Raw genomic sequence first — 20,292 nt, 5'->3', positions numbered from 1 at the left:
TCGACCTGATCATCACCACACGTGACTCTCTGAACAGCATTCTCATTGCACACACAGCCATCATAGTGCTGACTGTGATACAGATCACTCCCTGGTGTTCACCAACACACACACACATACCACAGCACTGACTGTGATACAGATCACCCCCTGGTGTGCAACCGTTGAAGTTTTCTCATTCAGAGCAGAAATACCATCCTCACATCCATGTCAGCCATTCTGCCAGCCAGAGATGGAGTAAACAGGCGCTCTGACATTCCCACACACAGGGCAGGTGCGAATTGGAGCGTACTTCGAGACACCGTCTCCAACCCGCCCTCTCAACATAGGACAGGACGTGGAAAATGCTGACTGGTTCGAGGTTAACGTCACTGTGATGGAACTCGGCACTGAAGGTCCGTTCTCATTAATTACAAGACATGTCCCAGCGAGAAGACCCTGAATGTACCAAGAGCCACACAACGAAAAACCAACAGTCTGCTGGGGGGGGGGGGGGGGGGGGGTGCAATGACCACTTATTGCCAGCATATCTACATGACCTTCGACACAGGGAATGCGAGGGGCATGGAGGGTGGAATCGAAAAGTCAACAGGCGCATCAGCAAAGAAAACAGTTCCTTGAAAACAAAAGCCGGGGAAGTCATCCATCATCTGGAGAGATGGGTGGAACACTGCGTTGAGTTGTACTCTGGGGAGAACACGGTCACTGAGGAAGATGGAGGCACCGTGACAGGACCTTCTCAGCCCTGCAGCTGCGACAGAAACCCCGTGAATAAAGGGGACCGTTAAATATTGTCTTCAGCGATCTCAGCGAGGAATTCGACCATGTGAGCAAAGACAGTCGGCTTTAGAGTCCTGTGGAACATTGGCTGCCTGCCGAAGTTGCTCATCGTGATCACCCCTTCCTATAACAGCACGATAGGTTAGAGCAGCTATGATGGGGCAACATCAGAACCATTTGAGATCCGGAGTGTGGTCAAACAGGGTTGTGTTCCGGCACCAACAATCGTTGGAATATTCTACTCTTTACTGCTGTCACATGTCTTCAGGTGATCTACAAAAGGTGTCTACAGGCAGGAGGGTCGAGGGGGTGAGGGGGGGGGGGGGGGGGGGGGGGGGGGGGGGTAGTTTAAACCACACGTATGTAAACAGAAAGGTGTTTTGATTTGCTTCCCTCTCTATAAGCAGTGGCATATTTCCCAACCTTTCAGCTTTGAAAGGGCAGCACGGTAGCACAGCTCCCGGGTCCCAGGTTCGATTCCCCGCTGGGTCACTGTCTGTGCGAAGTCTGCACGTTCTCCCGTGCCTGCTTGGGTTTCCTCCGGGTGCTCCAGTTTCCTCCCACAGTCCAAAGATGTGCAGGGTTAGGTGGATTGGCCATGCTAAATTGTCCTTAGTGTCCAAAAAGATTGGGTTGGGTTGGGTGGGGTTACTGGGTTACGGGGATAGGGTGAAGGTGTGGGCTTAAGTGGGGTACTATTTCCAAGGGCCGGTGCAGACTCAAAGGGCCAAATGGCCTCCTTCTGCACTGTAAATTCTATGATTCTATGATGTGATCCAATTGTCTAGTAATACCCCCATAGCGAATTCGGAATAGGATGAACTCAAAGGGTTCGTTTATTTGCACAAACTCAAAACACGAAAAGAGGGTTCGCAATGTCCCCCATAGCATCAGAGAGTAAAGAGAGGAATAGAAAAAAAAATAAGATTTACAGGACAAAGACCACAGAGGAAAAAAGTGTTGTTTGCTCTGTGTTCCAGAGTCCAGAATCAAGGTCCAACGAGATACTTCTTCACGGAGGTCAGCGGCCTGAAAAGAGATGAAATGAAATGAAATGAAAATCGCTTATTGTCACAATTAGGCTTCAAATGAAGTTACTGTGAAAAGCCCCTAGTCGCCACATTCCGGCGCCTGTTCGGGGAGGCTGTTACGGGAATTGAACCGTGCTGCTGGCCTGCCTTGGTCTGCTTTCAAAGCCAGCGATTTAGCCCTGTGCTAAACAGCCCCTAATGGTGCATAACTTCACATGAGCTAGGCCTGCGGAGATGAATCAGTCTTGTAGGTGGTGATACAGAATGTCCAGCAGATGCAGTGTAGATGGGGCAGGTCAGGTATTAAACAACAAGTCAATATTTCTAGTTCCACAAGCCAGAGGCCCATGTCACGTGACTCCCACCTGCCCACTGTCTTTACCCAAAAAACTGCCAAGTGGCTTCTTTTGTCACAGGCAGACACAGCGTCAACCATTTTAAAGGTCTATGTTCAGCTTTTTACCATTCTAGAAATAGCGATGAGATTATCTATATATAATTTATAAAAATTCACAGTGTGAAGTGTTAGTCATTCACACATACCAGAACTGAAAGAATGTCGTTCAGCTTTGCCCGTCTGAAATCCAAGAAAAATGTGCCAAGTTCTGATCAGAGAGTCTCTCTGCAGTAACGATGCTGCAGTAACGATGCTGCAGTAACGATGCTGCAGTAACGATGCTGCACTAATGATGCTGCAGTAACGATGCTGCAGTAACAATGCTGCAGTAACAATGCTGCACTAATGATGCTGCAGTACCGATGCTGCAGTAACGATGTTGCAGTAACGATGCTGCACTAACGATGCTACAGTACCGATGCTGCAGTACCGATGCTGCAGTACCGATGCTGCACTAATGATGCTGCAGTAACGATGCTGCAGTACCGATGCTGCAGTAACGATGCTGCAGTAACGATGCTGCACTAACAATGCTGCAGTAACGATGCTGCAGTAACGAAGCTGCAGTAACGATGCTGCAGTAAAGATGCCGCAGTAACAATGCTGCAGTAATGATGCTGCACGAACGATGCTGCAGTAACGATGCTGCAGTAACGATGCTGCACTAACGATGCTGCAGTAACAATGCCGCACTAACGATGCTGCAATAACGATGCTACAGTAACGATGCTACAATAACGATGCTGCAGTAACGATGCTGCAGTAACGATGCTGCACTAACGATGCTGCAGTAACAATGCCGCACTAACGATGCTGCAATAACGATGCTACAGTAACGATGCTGCAGTAACGATGCTGCAGTAACGATGCTGCAGTAACAATGCTGCAGTAACAATGCTGCACTAATGATGCTGCAGTACCGATGCTGCAGTAACGATGTTGCAGTAACGATGCTGCACTAACGATGCTGCAGTACCGATGCTGCAGTAACGATGCTGCAGTACCGATGCTGCACTAATGATGCTGCAGTAACGATGCTGCAGTACCGATGCTGCAGTAACGATGCTGCAGTAACGATGCTGCACTAACAATGCTGCAGTAACGATGCTGCAGTAACGATGCTGCACTAACAATGCTGCAGTAACGATGCTGCAGTAACGAAGCTGCAGTAACGATGCTGCAGTAAAGATGCCGCAGTAACAATGCTGCAGTAATGATGCTGCACGAACGATGCTGCAGTAACGATGCTGCAGTAACGATGCTGCACTAACGATGCTGCAATAACGATGCTACAGTAACGATGCTACAATAACGATGCTGCAGTAACAATGCCGCACTAACGATGCTGCAATAACGATGCTACAGTAACGATGCTACAATAACGATGCTGCAGTAACGATGCTGCAGTAACGATGCTGCACTAACAATGCTGCACTAACAATGCTGCAGTAACGATGCTGCAGTACCGATGCTGCAGTAACGATGCTGCACGAACGATGCTGCAGTAACGATGCTGCACGAACGATGCTGCAGTAACAATGCCGCACTCACGATGCTGCAGTAACGATGCCGCAGTAACGATGCTGCACTAACGATTCTGCACTAACATTCCACACTTAGCAACACCTTCAACAGAAAATGGACAGACTCACTGATGCCCGAAAAAAGTTTGGTTTGACTATCAGGGGGACAAATATTTTGGTCCAGGATGTTTCCATGCTGCCATCTATGAGCACCGACAGTGTGACGTTGGAGGTTGTTGGTAGTTTTGAGGCTCCACAGTCACCAGCAATCTGTCACTCGATGCTGAAATCAGCACACCGCATCACAAAAGCTGCATCTGCTGTGTGCAAGCTGAGGAAGAGTGTTTGGAGGGAGAGCAGCCTGGCTGAGAACACACTGCAGCCCTGCATCCTCAGCGCAGTGGTGAGACCTGGACAACACCCACGGGGCAGAAGGCAGAGCTGTACAGCTTCCACTTTCACTGTCTCAGGCATCCTCACCTTCTCTCGGCAGGGCAAGGTCACCGACTCAGGGGAGCATAATAACTCTGTCAGCATCAACGCTTTGCTGCGCCAATGTCTGTGTTGGCCCGGAGATGCTCACTCGATGGATGATGACCGTATGCCCAAAGACCCTCTGCTCGGTGAACTATCCCCAACTCCGCTACATGCGAACCAGGAAGTGAGATATGGAGATGGCGATATTGTCAACTGGGAGGCAGGCGCTGGCGGCCTTGACCTCCGGGTTATGATTACTGGGAAGAGAAGCCACAAACTCAGCTATCCGAGAGGGGAAAGCAGGGGATTGCGCACCGCCTTGGACCACTGCCTTCCTCTGCAACAAGTGGAGCCAAGACTAGCATCCCGGAGCGGGAGTCCTGAGCCACTCCAGGCGCTCCGTGTTTAATGCGGAGGTGACCAGTGACGGTGCAAACCATTGTCCAGCAGGATGGAAATCTGACACCAAGACAAATCCCTAACTGTGTGGGCCAGGTGGAGGCTCGGGCTTGACACTGCCTCTCCCTCGGGGGAGAGTGGGAAATTCTCTCTGCCCTCTTGTTCAATATTCCCCCCCCACCATCTCCAAACCGAAACAAATTAACAATGCCCATTCTGGGGTCTTGCTGTGCATGAGGTGACTTAAAATCAGTCTCTGCAACAGCTGCCTGCGATGTGAATCACGATGCGGAGCATTTTCATTCATGTGCTATCTTGATTTGCAGGTTTATTTAAAATGCACTTTGTGTGTGTTTTACGAAGCGCCTGGCAGCTCCTTATGGCACTGCTCTGCTTATCAGAGGACGGGGAGCTCGGCACCGCCCCCCAGTGGCAGTATTATGGAACTGCAGGCCTTCAGACCCAACACAGCGGGAGAGGCGCAGGTACTGACAGGGGTTGCAGAATGTCAGAAATAGAAGCTGAAGGAGGCCATACCCCACCCCCCCCCCCCCCCCCCCCCCCCCCCCGCCCCACTCTGTCTCCCCCCTCAAGCCTGCTGCACCAATCAGAGCTCAGCTCCCACCTCGACTCTATTTTTGCAGCACTATCACCATCTAACTTAATTGCCCTTCCATTCGAATTCTCTTCCCGGAGCTGTGGTGAACCACTGTAATAGGAGATGTAAGGTAGGACCTGCACTACAGGTTCGCCGGTAGCTCCTGCCGGCTGGCTCCGCCCACGGAGAACTGTATAAATATGCATTTAAGAGTAATATGCACACAAGAGTTAGTGCTCTTTGGGGGGGTTTAAACTAATGCAGCAGGGGCATGGGAACCTGGATTGTAGTTTTAGGGTACGGGAGAATGAGAGTATAGAGGTCAGGAGCACAGATTTGACGTCGCAGGAGGGGGCCAGTGTTCAGGTAGGTGGTTTGAAGTGTGTCTACTTCAATGCCAGGAGGATACGAAATAAGGTAGGGGAACTGGCAGCATGGGTTGGTGCCTGGGACTTCGATGTTGTGGCCATTTCGGAGACATGGATAGAGCAGGGACAGGAATGGATGTTGCAGGTTCCGGGGTTTAGGTGTTTTAGTAAGCTCAGAGAAGGAGGCAAAAGAGGGGGAGGTGTGGCGCTGCTAGTCAAGAGCAGTATTACGGTGGCGGAGAGGATGCTAGATGGGGACTCTTCTTCCGAGATAGTATGGGCTGAGGTTAGAAACAGGAAAGGAGAGGTCACCCTGTTGGGAGTTTTCTATAGGCCTCCAAATAGTTCTAGGGATGTAGAGGAAAGGATGGCGAAGATGATTCTGGATAAGAGCGAAAGTAACAGGGTAGTTATTATGGGAGACTTTAACTTTCCAAATATTGACTGGAAAAGATATAGTTCAAGTACATTAGATGGGTCGTTTTTTGTACAATGTGTGCAGGAGGGTTTCCTGACACAATATGTTGACAGGCCAACAAGAGGTGAGGCCACTTTGGATTTGGTTTTGGGTAATGAACCAGGCCAGGTGTTGGATTTGGAGGTAGGAGAGCACTTTGGGGACAGTGACCACAATTCGGTGACGTTTACGTTAGTGATGGAAAGGGATAAGTATACACCGCAGGGCAAAAGTTATAGCTGGGGGAAGGGCAATTATGATGCCATTAGACATGACTTGGGGGGGATGGGTTGGAGAAGTAGGCTGCAAGTGCTGGGCACACTGGATAAGTGGAGCTTGTTCAAGGAACAGCTACTGCGTGTTCTTGGTAAGTACGTACCGGTCAGGCAGGGAGGAGGGCGTCGAGCAAGGGAACCCGTGGTTTACCAAAGAAGTGGAATCTCTTGTTAAGAGGAAGAAGGAGGCCTATGTGAAGATGAGGTGTGAAGTTTCAGTTGGGGCAATGGATAGTTACAAGGTAGCGAGGAAGGATCTAAAGAGAGAGCTTAGACGAGCAAGGAGGGGACATGAGAAGTATTTGGCAGGTAGGATCAAGGAAAACCCAAAAGCTTTCTATAGGTATGTCAGGAATAAAAGAATGACTAGGGTAAGGGTAGGGCCAGTCAAGGACAGGGATGGGAAGTTGTGTGTGAAGTCTGAAGAGATAGGCGAGATACTAAATGAATATTTTTCGTCAGTATTCACTCAGGAAAAAGAGAATGTTGTGGAGGAGAATGCTGAGACCCAGGCGATTAGATTAGATGGCATTGAGGTACGTAGGGAAGAGGTGTTGGCAATTCTGGACAGGCTGAAAATAGATAAGTCCCCGGGGCCTGATGGGATTTATCCTAGGATTCTCTGGGAAGCCAGGGAAGAGATTGCTGGGCCTTTGGCTTTGATTTTTTATGTCATCATTGGCTACAGGAATAGTGCCAGAGGACTGGAGGATAGCAAATGTGGTCCCTTTGTTCAAAAAGGGGAGTAGAGACAACCCCGGCAACTATAGACCGGTGAGCCTCACGTCTGTTGTGGGTAAAGTCTTGGAGGGGATTATAAGAGACAAGATTTATAATCATCTAGATAGGAATAATATGATCAGGGATAGTCAGCATGGCTTTGTGAAGGGTAGGTCATGCCTCACAAACCTTATCGAGTTCTTTGAGAAGGTGACTGAACAGGTAGACGAGGGTAGAGCAGTTGATGTGGCGTATATGGATTTCAGTAAAGCGTTTGATAAGGTTCCCCACGGTAGGCTATTGCAGAAAATACGGAGGCTGGGGATTGAGGGTGATTTAGAGATGTGGATCAGAAATTGGCTAGCTGAAAGAAGACAGAGGGTGGTGGTTGATGGGAAATGTTCAGAATGGAGTTCAGTTACAAGTGGCGTACCACAAGGATCTGTTCTGGGGCCGTTGCTGTTTGTCATTTTTATCAATGACCTAGAGGAGGGCGCAGAAGGGTGGGTGAGTAAATTTGCAGACGACACTAAAGTTGGGGGTGTTGTCGACAGTGCGGAAGGATGTAGCAGGTTACAGAGGGACATAGATAAGCTGCAGAGCTGGGCTGAGAGGTGGCAAATGGAGTTTAATGTAAAGTGTGAGGTGATTCACTTTGGAAGGAATAACAGGAATGCGGAATATTTGGCCAATGGTAAAGTTCTTGGAAGTGTGGATGAGCAGAGGGATCTAAGTGTCCATGTACATAGATCCCTGAAAGTTGCCACCCAGGTTGATAGGGTTGTGAAGAAGGCCTATGGAGTGTTGGCCTTTATTGGTAGAGGGATTGAGTTCCGGAGTCATGAGGTCATGTTGCAGCTGTACAAAACTCTGGTACGGCCGCATTTGGAGTATTGCGTACAGTTCTGGTCACCGCATTATAGGAAGGACGTGGAAGCTTTGGTGCAGAGGAGATTTACCAGGATGTTGCCTGGTATGGAGGGAAAATCTTATGAGGAAAGGCTGATGGACTTGAGGTTGTTTTCGTTAGAGAGAAGAAGGTTAAGAGGTGACTTAATTGAGGCATACAAGATGATCAGAGGATTGGATAGGGTGGACAGTGAGAGCCTTTTTCCTCGGATGGTGATGTCGAGCATGAGGGGACATAGCTTTAAACTGAGGGATAATAGATATAGGACAGAGGTCAGAGGTAGGTTCTTTACGCAAAGAGTGGTGAGGCCGTGGAATGCCCTGCCTGCAACAGTAGTGAACTCGCCAACATTGAGGGCATTTAAAAGTTTATTGGATAAACATATGGATGATAATGGCACAGTGTAGGTTAGATGGCTTTTGTTTCGGTGCAACATCGTGGGCCGAAGGGCCTGTACTGCGCTGTATCGTTCTATGTTCTATGCATGACCTCCAGTGCCCTGCCATTTCGCCAGCTGCAGCAGGAGGCCACGCATCTGACTGTAATAAAGCCACAGTTGTCCCCAACTTTAGTCTTTGTGCAATTGATTGTGCATCAGGAGCTAGTGGTGCATAAGGCAGACTGTTGTCTGTTTCCATTGCTAGCAATTCCCGGAACAGGTCGCTAATCTGTCACCAGGATAGTTAGCTTGAGGGGCTCCACTCCACATCAAACGTGGCTGACCAGGAGTGTCTCCCGCTCTTCCCGCCAGCCAGTGGCACGTTTGGAAGAATTTGCAAGTTGACAAGCTCAACCTGTTTGACCACACGCGTTATGAGCGCACTTTCCAGGGCAGCATGGTGGCGCAGTGGTTGCCACTGTCGCCTCGCGGCGCTGTGGTCCCAGGTTCGATCCCGGCTCTGGGTCACTGTCCGTGTGGCGTTTGCACATTCTCCCCGTGTCTGCGTGGGTTTCACCCCCACAACCCAAAGATGTGCAGGGTAGGTGGATAGACCACGTTAAATTGCCCCTTATTGGAAAAAATTAATTGGGTACTCTCAATTTATATTAAAAAATAAACGCACTTTCCTTGGCCGTCAAGTCCTGCGGTGGGACTCGAACCCGGACCTCAGAGGCACGGACACTGCCCACAAGAGTTCCTAAACTTAGTTTCTTAGTACCTCAATAATCTACCAATACCCCCATCGACTGACGTTTCACATCTCTCTGGGGTGGAGAATTCCAAAAATTCACAACTTCCTGAGTGTAGAAATTTCCCCCCATCTCGGTCCCAATTGGCTGACCTTTTGAAGCTCCCACTCCGCATTCTCCTCAACTCCAACGATATCAGCCCAGTCTGCTCAGAGCTGCTTTGATTATAGAATCATAGAATTTACAGTGCAGAAGGAGGCCATTCGGCCCATCGAGTCTGCACCGGCTCTTGGAAAGAGCACCCTACCCAGGCCCACACCACCCTATCCCCATAACCCAGTAACCCCACTCAACCAACACTAAGGGCAATTTTGGTCACGAAGGGCAATTTATCTTGGCCAATCCACCTAACCTGCACATCTTTGGACTGTGGGGGGAAACCGGAGCACCCGGAGGAAACCCACGCAGACACGGGGAGGACGTGCAGACTCCCCACAGACAGCGATGTTGCTCTTTTTAACCTTAGTCTATTCGCTCTGGTTAGGTCACCTTTGCTCATGAGTCGCCAGGTATCTTTATGATACCGCCACGTGGTTCAAGTTCAGGTTATGATTAATAACACAGCACACCGCTTAGTAAGGATTAAAACAACGGTCATTTATTATATACAACAAGCAATATTAATACCCTAATACTACTTTCTATATAATAAACCTATCACTACTGGCCAATACTTAACTTAGGAAGAGCCCACCAGGTCAGGGAAACGAATGGCTTGTCCAATCAAATCTGGCCCGCGGGATTCAAAAGGCTGCTACAGGTCGGTGGCTAGGTGTCTCTACCAGATAGCGATCGTTGGATTCAAACTTACGATACACGGTGGCTGGTCTTGCGAAGGTCTCAAGCAGGCGAAGATGAGAGAGAGCGATCTGAACTTGGACCTTTACTTTTATAGGGCCCAGGGGCTTCCCGCCTCCCGGGGCGGCCCTTGACCCTGAGTCCCAAGTGATTGGATTCTGTCCCGTCTCTGGGGTCAATGCGTCCAATGGTGAGGCGATTCCTCGATCGGGGGGTGGTCGCTCACCTGTCTTTGTTTCGGCCACTGCAGGCGCCGACAGGTCTGGCCCGGTATTCGATTGCTAATATGTTGCAATTGTTCCCGGGGATAGCCGATTTAGCTGTGGATGTCATAGATTATCATAGAATTTACAGTGCAGAAGGAGGCCATTCGGCCCATCGAGTCTGCACTGGCTCTTGGAAAGAGCACCCTACCCAAGGTCAACACCGCCACCCTATCCCCATAACCCAGTAACCCCACCCAACACTAAGGGCAATTTTGGACACTAAGGGCAATTTATCATGGCCAATCCACCTAACCTGCACATCTTTGGACTGTGGGAGGAAACCAGAGCACCCGGAGGAAACCCACGCACACACGTGGAGGACGTGCAGACTCCGCACAGACAGTGACCCAATCTGGAATCGAACCTGGGATCCTGGAGCTGTGAAGCAATTGTGCTATCCACAAGGCTACCGTGCTGCCCGTCTGAGTAGATTAGGTGCAAACAGTCCTGAATGCAACTGCGGATACCTGGGTTGATGGGCTGTTGATAGCCCTGAGTATCGATCTGGGCTACGTTCCCCGAGCTGAAGCTGGAAACCTGTCTGCAGCTGCCTGCTTGTGTCTTCTTGGCTGCTTTTCCCCGCAGTCTTTCGGGTTAGCCATTTTAAACAGGGTTTTGGCCAGATTAATCGGAACGCAGCCATTTTACATGGCTACAGCGACCCAAGCCGGGAATCGAACCTGGGACCCTGGAGCTGTGAAGCATTTGTGCTAATCACTGTGCTACCGTGCTGGTAGCATGGTGGTTAGCACAATTGCTTCACAGCTCCAGGGTCCCAGGTTAGTTATGTTTTTACAATGTCAGAGTTTACCACAGCAACACGCCCACTGTTGTGGAAATATATGATGTTGTGGTTCAAGGAAGGGCAGAACTGGGTGTTAAATGCAAACAGAAAATACTGGACAATCTCAGCAGGTCTGGCAGCATCAGTGGGGAGAGATCGGAGCTAATGTTTCAAGGTTCGAAACTCGCACTGTTTCCAGTTCTCTCCAGCTTTGACAGAGTCATCCAGACTCGAAACGGATGCTGTCAGACTTGCTGAGGTTGTCCTGGAGAGTATTACAGTAATGGAGAAAGAGGATGTCCCAGAGGGTTCAAGGACATAATCAATTAGGCTGGAGCTAAGGAATAAAAAGGCTGCAATGACAATGTTGCTCAGTGAAGTCTATAGACTACCAACTACCGAGAAGGATGCAGAAGAGCAAATCTGCAAGGAAATTACAGAGAGGTACACAGTGTATAGAGTAGTTAGAATGGGGGACTCTATACCAGAATGTAGATGGGGACAGTGGTGGTGTAAAGTGTTGCCAATTCGCACCGGAGACGCCAATAATGTTGCTCCTTTTAACTGGATACTGACGTGACAGTTGTAGCCATCTGGGATGGCCACTTACAATAAGAAACATGGACGGTCACAAAGCATAAAGGGAAATGTGGACAATGTAAGATTCAGGCAGGCTCAGAGCCTGAATGTATATTTGTAAGCAAAGAATCCAGACGGCATCGAAACCCCCAACCGATTAGCAATTTGATGGCCCATCTCCGTAAAAGACTGATACTTGAGTAACCGATACAATCCCAGACATTTCGGCGCCACTCCCTGTACTCAGGAAGCATCAACAACAGGGTCAATGACTGCTTAGGACACGCCCAGCCATCAAGGCACCCACCCCTTTATTGGCTCAAATCGAATACAGTGATCAAGAACTACCCAATTAAAGGGGTCCAAACCTAAGGACCGTCTAAAAGAGCGCGAAGCTCCCCAAGGATAAAGAGAGAGACTGCCATGTGTTCGACCTCTTTTGGATTTGGCGCCCCGGCTACGACCATCTCCAACTGCAGCACCACCAGAAGCAAGTCCAAGTTCAACGTTCGCGACCAGACGGATGAGTCTAGCTGAGCAGCAGTTACTTCTCCAGACCCAGTAGATCCAGATTCGAACAAAGGCCACTGTTCCTCTGAACTAAGCTGGGTGCCTGAAGATACAGGTTGTCATAGTTGATAGGTGTAGTTTAACTAGTAGTGTTTATGTTGCATGATTAATCTTGTGTGTAAATAAAGTACCCTTGATCTTGAACTAACCAAGTGGTGTTTGGCTCTTTGATCGATATCCGGTTGAACCTTGTGGTGGTATCATTTGATACCTGGTGACTCTGAGCAATATATCGATATCTAAAGAAGGACAACCTTATTGACTGCCATATTTATAGCAGGCAGAAAAGGCAACAGTTATTAATGATGATATTGCTTTTCAGAGTCGCCAGGTATCAAATGATATCACCACAAGGTTTTACCTGATATCGATCAAAGACCAACCAGTTAGTTAGTTCAAGTTCAGGGGGTAATAGACAGCACGGATGTCGCCCAGCACGCACCGGGTAACCCGAGAGCGTTCTTCGTCAACAGGAAGGGGTTCCACTCCCTGAATATCCAGCTTGTGTGCGACCGCTACCTGAAGATCACGCCCGTCTGTGCACGCTTCCCAGGGAGTGTGCATGACAGCTACATCTTGGGGCAGTCAGACATCCCCAGGATAATCGGTTGTCTCTTGGGGAATAAGGGGTACCTGCTGACATCCTGGCTAATGATGCCAGTACGGAGGCTGGTGACCGATGTGGAGACCCGATATAACGAGGCCTATGTGGCCATCCGTGCTGTCACTGGGCGGTGCAGGGGACTGCTGACAAAACAGTTCCGATATTTGCCACTCTGGTGATGTCCTGCAGTACACCCGGAGGGTCGCCCGCTTTGTGGTGATCTACTGTGCCCTCCACAGCCTGGCACAGCAGTAGGGGATGGAGAAGGAGGAACATGCGGCCAAGTTGGAGGAGGAGGACGAGGAGGGGGAGCTGGCCCAGAAGAGGCTGGTGGACGAGCCGGGTAGGACCTTGGAAGCAGCCCGATGACAAGCAGCAGCGGCGAGGGTCCGGCATGTCCAAAATGCCAAGGAGACCCTCACCCTCACCTGCTTCTCATAGGACGTGACTTTGTCATCTCACCCTCTCTCCCCAACCCACCCACCGCCTCCCAACCCACCCCCCAACACGATCCACCAGGGGTCACCTTGGGATAGAGGGGCAGATGGATTGAGCTCCAGAGGCCCCTGCGTCAGCTGGCTCTGCCGCCCTGGCGGCTCCACATTGTCTGCATCTTGATGTCGATGCCCTCAGCAATGCCCCTCTGTGACCAGGCCACGAGTACCTCACCAATATCCACCTGTGTCTGGGACATGCCCCACATCACCCCGGCAAGGTCCACCTGTGTCTGAGACATGCCCCACATCACCCCGGCAAGGTCCACCTATGTCTGGGACATGCCCCACATCGCCCCGGCAAGGTCCACCTGTGTCTGAGTCATGCCCCACATCACCCCGGCAATGTCCACCTGTGTCTGGGACATGCCCCACATCACCCCGGCAAGGTCCACCTGTGTCTGAGACATGCCCCACATCACCCCGGCAATGTCCACCTGTGTCTGGGACATGCCACACATCACCCCGGCAAGGTCCACCTGTGTCTGGGACATGCCCCACATCACCCCGGCAATGTCCACCTGTGTCTGGGACATGCCACACATCACCCCGGCAATGTCCACCTGTGTCTGGGACATGCCCCACATCACCCCGGCAATGTCCACCTGTGTCTGGGACATGCCCCACAGCGCCCCGGCAAGGTCCACCTGTGTCTGGGACATGCCCCACAGCGCCCCGGCAAGGTCCACCTGTGTCTGGGACACAGCCCCAGCGACTGGGACATGCTCCTGAGCGCGTCGGCAATGCCCACCTGAGACTGGGACATGCTCTACAAGGCTCACCTGCATCAGAGAGACGTCCCCCAATGATGGAACATGCCGTCGAGACCCTCAGCCATGGCCGTCACTGACTGAGCACTACCTTGGACACCACCACTCTATAGTGATAGGGGACTCAATTGTAAGGGGAATAGACAGGCGGTTCTGCGGACGCAATCGAGACTCCAGGATGGTATGTTGCCTCCCTGGTGCAAGGGTCAAGGATGTCTCGGAGCAGCTGCATAGGCACCTACGATATAGGTAAAAATCGGGATGAGGTCCTACAAGCTGAATTTAGGGAGCTAGGAGTTAAACTAAAAAGTAGGACCTCAAAGGTAGTAATCTCAGGATTGCTATCAGTGCCACGAGCTAGTCAGAGTAGGAATGTCAGGATAGAGAGGATGAATGCGTGGCTCGAGAGATGGTGCAAGAGGGAGGGATTCAAATTCCTGCGACATTGGAACCGGTTCTGGGGGAGGTGGGACCAGTACAAACCGGACGGTCTGCACCTGGGCAGGACTGGAACCGATGTCCTAGGGGGGGTGTTTGCTAGAGCTGTTGGGGAGAGTTCAAACTAATGTGGCAGGGGGATGGGAACCGATGCAGGAAGTTGGAAGGTAGTAAAACAGGGACAGAAATAAACGTCAGTAAGGGGGAAAGTGTAAGGCAGAGAAGCCATAGTCAAAAATCAAAAAGGGCGACAGTACAAGGTACAGTGACTGAGGGGAGCTCAGTGAATAGGACCAGGAATACTAAAAGAAATAAAACGGGAAGTGAAAGCATTAATGGTAAGCGACGCGGCAGGTTGTTACAGGAAGATATGGGTTCAACGACAAGGAAAATTAGGAGAAAGGTTAAGAGGAAATATAACTTAGGAGAGGTTACTGATCGAGGTGTTAAGATTCAGAACAGAGGTAAAAAAGCCAACATAAGTGTACTTTACCTGAATGCTCGTAGTATTCGGAATAAGGTAAATGAGTTGATGGCGCAAATCATCGTGAATGACTATGATTTAGTGGCCATTACTGAAACATGGTTAAAGGATGGTCACGACTGGGAGTTAAATATCCGAGGGTATCAAACTTTTCGGAAGGACAGAGTGGATGGTAAGGGAGGTGGTGTAGCTCTGTTATTTAAGGATGACATCCGGGCAACAGTAAGGGATGACATCGGTGCTATGGAGGATAAGGTTGAATCCATTTGGGTGGAAATCAGGAATAGTAAGGCGAAAAAGTCACGGATAGGAGTAATCTATAGGCCACCAAATAGTAACATTATGGTGGGGCAGGCAATAAACAAAGAAATAACAGATGCATGTAGAAATGGTACAGCAGTTATCATGGGGGATTTTAATCTACATGTCGATTGGTTTAACCAGGTCGGTCAAGGCAGCCTTGAGTTTATAGAATGTATCCGCGATAGATTCCTCGAACAGTATGTAATGGAACCTACAAGGGAACAAGCGGTCCTACATCTGGTCCTGTGTAATGAGACAGGATTGATTCAGGATCTCATAGTTAGGGATCCTCTCGGAAGGAGCGATCACAATATGGTGGAATTTAAAATACAGATGGAGGGTGAGAAGGTAAAATCAAGCACTCGTGTTTTGTGCTTAAACAAAGGAGATTACAATGGGATGAGAGAAGAACTAGCTAAGGTAGACTGGGGGCAAAGACTTTATAGTGAAACAGTTGAGGAACAGTGGAGAATCTTCCAAGTGATTTTTCACAGTGCTCAGCAAAGGTTTATACCAACAAAAAGGAAGGACGGTAAAAAGAGGGAAAATCGACCGTGGATATCTAAGGAAATAAGGGAGGGTATCAAATTGAAGGAAAAAACATACAACGTAGCAAAGATCAGTGGGAGACTAGAGGACTGGGAAATCTTTAGGGGGCAACAGAAAGCTACTAAAAAAGCTATAAAGAAGAGTAAGATAGATTATGAGAGTAAACTTGCTCAGAATATAAAAACAGATAGTAAAAGTTTCTACAAATACATAAAACAAAAAAGAGTGGCTAAGGTAAATATTGGTCCTTTAGAGGATGAGAAGGGAGATTTAATAATGGGAGATGAGGAAATGGCTGAGGAACTGAACAGGTTTTTTGGGTCGGTCTTCACAGTGGAAGACACAAATAACATGCCAATGACTGATGGAAATGAGGCTATGACAGGTGAGGACCTTGAGAGGATTGTTGTCACCAAGGAGGTAGTGATGGGCAAGCTAATGGGGCTAAAGGTAGACAAGTCTCCTGGACCTGATGGAATGCATCCCAGAGTGCTAAAAGAGATGGCTAGGGAAATTGCAAATGCACTAGTGATAATTTACCAAAATTCACTAGACTCTGGGGTGGTCCCGGCGGATTGGAAATTAGCAAACGTGACACCACTGTTTAAAAAAGGAGGTAGGCAGAAAGCAGGTAATTATAGGCCAGTGAGCTTAACTTCGGTAGTAGGGAAGATGCTGGAATCTATCATCAAGGAAGAAATAGCGAGGCATCTGGATGGAAATTGTCCCATTGGGCAGACGCAGCATTGGTTCATAAAGGGCAGGTCGTGCCTAACTAATTTAGTGGTATTTTTTGAGGACATTAACAGTGCAGTAGATAACGGGGAGCCAATGGATGTGATACATCTGGATTTCCAGAAAGCCTTTGATAAGGTGCCACACAAAAGGTTGTTGCATAAAATAAAGATGCATGGCATTAAGGGAAAAGTAGTAGCATGGATAGAGGATTGGTTAATTAATAGAAAGCAAAGAGTGGGGATTAATGGGTGTTTCTCTGGTTGGCAATCAGTAGCTAGTGGTGTCCCTCAGGGATCAGTGTTGGGCCACAACTGTTCACAATTTACATCGATGATTTGGAGTTGGGGACCAAGGGCAATGTGTCCAAGTTTGCAGACGACACTAAGATAAGTGGTAAAGCAAAAAGTGCAGAGGATACTGGAAGTCTGCAGAGGGATTTGGATAGGCTAAGTGAATGGGTTAGGGTCTGGCAGATGGAATTCAATGTTGACAAATGTGAGGTTATCCATTTTGGTAGGAATAACAGCAAAAGGGATTATTATTTAAATGATAAAATATTAAAACATGCTGCTGTGCAGAGAGACCTGGGTGTGCTAGTGCATGAGTCACAAAATGTTGGTCTACAGGTGCAACAGGTGATTAAGAAGGCAAATGGAATTTTGTCCTTCATTGCTAGAGGGATGGAGTTTAAGACTAGGGAGGTTCTGCTGCAATTGTATAAGGTGTTAGTGAGGCCACACCTGGAGTAGTGTGTTCAGTTTTGGTCTCCTTACTTGAGAAAGGACGTACTGGCACTGGAGGGTGTGCAGAGGAGATTCACTAGGTTAATCCCAGAGCTGAAGGGGTTGGATTACGAGGAGAGGTTGAGTAGACTGGGACTGTACTCATTGGAGGGGGGATCTTATAGAAACATATAAGATTATGAAGGGAATAGATAGGATAGATGTGGGCAGGTTGTTTCCACTGGCGGGTGAAAGCAGAACTAGGGGGCATAGCCTCAAAATAAGGGGAAGTAGATTTAGGACTGAGTTTAGGAGGAACTTCTTCACCCAAAGGGTTGCGAATCTATGGAATTCCTTGCCCAGTGAAGCAGTAGAGGCTCCTTCATTAAATGTTTTTAAGATAAAGATAGATAGTTTTTTGAAGAATAAAAGGATTAAGGGTTATGGTGTTCGGGCCGGAAAGTGGAGCTGAGTCCACAAAAGATCAGCCATGATCTCATTGAATGGTGGAGCAGGCTCGAGGGGCCAGATGGCCTACTCCTGCTCCTAGTTCTTATGTTCTTATGGTGCTAATGTCGTGCTCCAGGCTCTCCACTGCAGTCTCCACCCTCGCAGTGTTGGCCTCGGTGCCTCACATTTCTGGTGCCATCTACTGTGCCCTTAGCCATTGGGGCTATGGACCCACTGGAGTGTCACTGACATCCCCCTAGAATATCACCGCCTCACCCTCTTGCCTGCATTAGCTCCGGGATAACCTGGTCCAGGAGCTCAGCATCTGACTGGGATCCAGCTGGGTACTGGGACTCCAGCAGACCTCCGACTGCTCTCGCCCCTGGACGTTCCTGCCTCCACCTGATGTACATCAGTTACTGTGAGGTGCTCACCACATTGTGGCAAGAGGCCTGTCCACTACTACTGCCTGCAGAGGTCTGTGTCTTTGCGCTGTTCGAAGGTGGGGATGTCAGCTGTGACTCCTGAAGGGTGGGCACCCTCGCAGCTCTCCTCCGAGGTGTTGTCATAGGCGGCGGGTGGGGGAGGGGGCAGGTGTTAAGTGGGAGGGATCAACATGAACAGGTCATCTGGGTGGGGGCCGGTGGATCCTCACCTCTGCGTCACAGCCAATCTGGACGTCGGTGACCGATCTGTCCTCGGCTCCCCCGCGACCTCCATGGCCCGTTCCTCGTAGAGGGTAAGGACTCTGATGTCCGGCACCCCGCTGCCCGGCTGGGCCCTCTCCCGTCTGTTGTGGGCCAACTTCTCCTGTGGGGACAGAGAGGGGGCATCGTGAGCTGCACGGGAGTAACGCAGTGCCACCGCAAGGCCATTTGGGAGGGGGGGGGGTGACAGACAGGACCGGTGCCAGGGGGCCATGCCAACTCACCCATGCGGCCCGGTGGAGGTCGTTGAGCTTCTTGCATTCCTGGCTCTTCCGACACTACAAAGATCGCCACCTCCGGACTCGGCACCACCCGTGTTTTGAGTACCGTCGACATTGCCTTAGCGAAAACCTGTTAATGAAGGATGCTCTCGGGCTACCCAGTGCATGCTGGGCGACATACGTGACGTCTATTACCCCCTGGACCTTGGGCATCCCGACGACGGTGGAGAATCCTCCCGCCAGCGCATCTTAGTAAGCTTGGTCCTGGTCAAAGTTTATGTAGTCAGCTGCCAGGACTAACAGGGCGTCTCTGATTGGGAGGTGGGGGGCATGGGGAGTGTTAGTGGGAGGGGAATCAGGTCATTCTCATCGGTGCGTGCCGTGAGGGGGTGACCCTTTATTCCCATAGTGGGGGGGGGGGAAGATGGCCTTCCTTTCAGTGGGGGATGGGGGGGGTAGAGAGAGAGGGTGGAGGGGGGGGGGGGGGGGGGGGGAAGGATTAGCCATGTGGGGGGGGGGGTGGGCCGCCCACTCGAGACGGCGGCCTGATACCGGGATTCCAATTAAATCTGGTGAGCGCTCCACAATGCATCTATTTGCATGGTTAAGGGTTGAGGAGACAGACTTGCACCTGGGTCCCGCTCCCAGCACCAGTGGAGACCAGTCTCAGAGAATCACAGCCAATACTTTTTGATACATTACATTAGCTTGATACTTGAGCTCACCAAGGCTCCTTCGACAGTCCCATCCAAACCCATGACCTCTACCACCTAGAAGGACAAAGGCAGCAGACACCACTACCTGGAGTTTCCTCTCCAAACCACTCACCATCCTGACATGGAAATATATCACAGACATAGAACATACAGTGCAGAAGGAGGCCATTCGGCCAATCGAGTCTGCACCGACCCACTTAAGCCCTCACTTCCACCCTATCCCCAGTAACCCCTCCGAACCATTTTGGTCACTATGGGCAATTTATCATGGCCAATCCTCCTAACCTGCACGTCTTTGGACTGTGGGAGGAAACCAGAGCACCCGGAGGAAACCCACGCAGACACTGGGAGAACGTGCAGACTCCACACAGACAGTGACCCAGCGGGGAATCGAACCTGGGACCCTGGCGCTGTGAAGCCACCATGCCAGCCACTTGTGCTGCCGTGCTGCCCCCCATATCGGCCATTCCTTCACTGTCACTGGGTCAAAATCCTGAAACTCCCTCCCGTGCAGCCCTATGGGTGTACCCACAACACATGGAAAGTAAGTTGTTAAGAGGACATAAGGAGAACACAAGAGGACAGAGATGGGTTGAGTGAGTGGGCAAAGATCTGGAAAATGGAATATGATGTAGGGAAGTCTGAGGTTGTCCATTTTGCCAGGACGAATAAAAAAGCTTATGACCTAAATGGTGAGAGATCGCAGAGCTCGGAGATGCAGAGGGATCTGGGTGTCCTAGTGCATGAATCGCAAAAGGCTAGTTTGTGGGTACAAGTAATTAGGAAGCTAATTAAATGTTATTGTTTATTGCAAGAGGAATTGAATACAAGAGTAGGGAGGTTATGCTTCAGTTGTACAGGACATTGGTGAGACCGGATCAGGGGTAGTGTGTACAGAAGCAATTCAGGATGGTTTACTGGACAAATGGACGGGTTGACTTATCAGGAAAGGCTCGGCAGCTGGGCTTGTATC

The 20,292-nt window shown here is 49.9% G+C and overlaps 1 long non-coding RNA gene across 1 annotated transcript; it reads right to left on the bottom strand.

Annotated features, from left to right (window-relative positions):
- Positions 1-1,136: 1,136 nt before the first annotated feature.
- On the bottom strand, positions 1,137-18,985 carry LOC140384799 (uncharacterized). The gene is made up of 3 exons (XR_011933136.1): positions 18,607-18,985; positions 18,331-18,485; positions 1,137-1,809 (listed from the first exon to the last, which is right to left on the bottom strand). It is a non-coding gene; the product is annotated as an uncharacterized lncRNA (long non-coding RNA).
- Between the last annotated feature and the right edge of the window lie 1,307 nt (positions 18,986-20,292).

Source organism: Scyliorhinus torazame, chromosome 10 (assembly GCF_047496885.1).
Source record: "Scyliorhinus torazame isolate Kashiwa2021f chromosome 10, sScyTor2.1, whole genome shotgun sequence".
NCBI lineage: Eukaryota > Metazoa > Chordata > Chondrichthyes > Carcharhiniformes > Scyliorhinidae > Scyliorhinus > Scyliorhinus torazame.
Note: the sequence above shows the minus strand (reverse complement) of the source record. Positions and strands in the feature narration are given on the sequence as shown.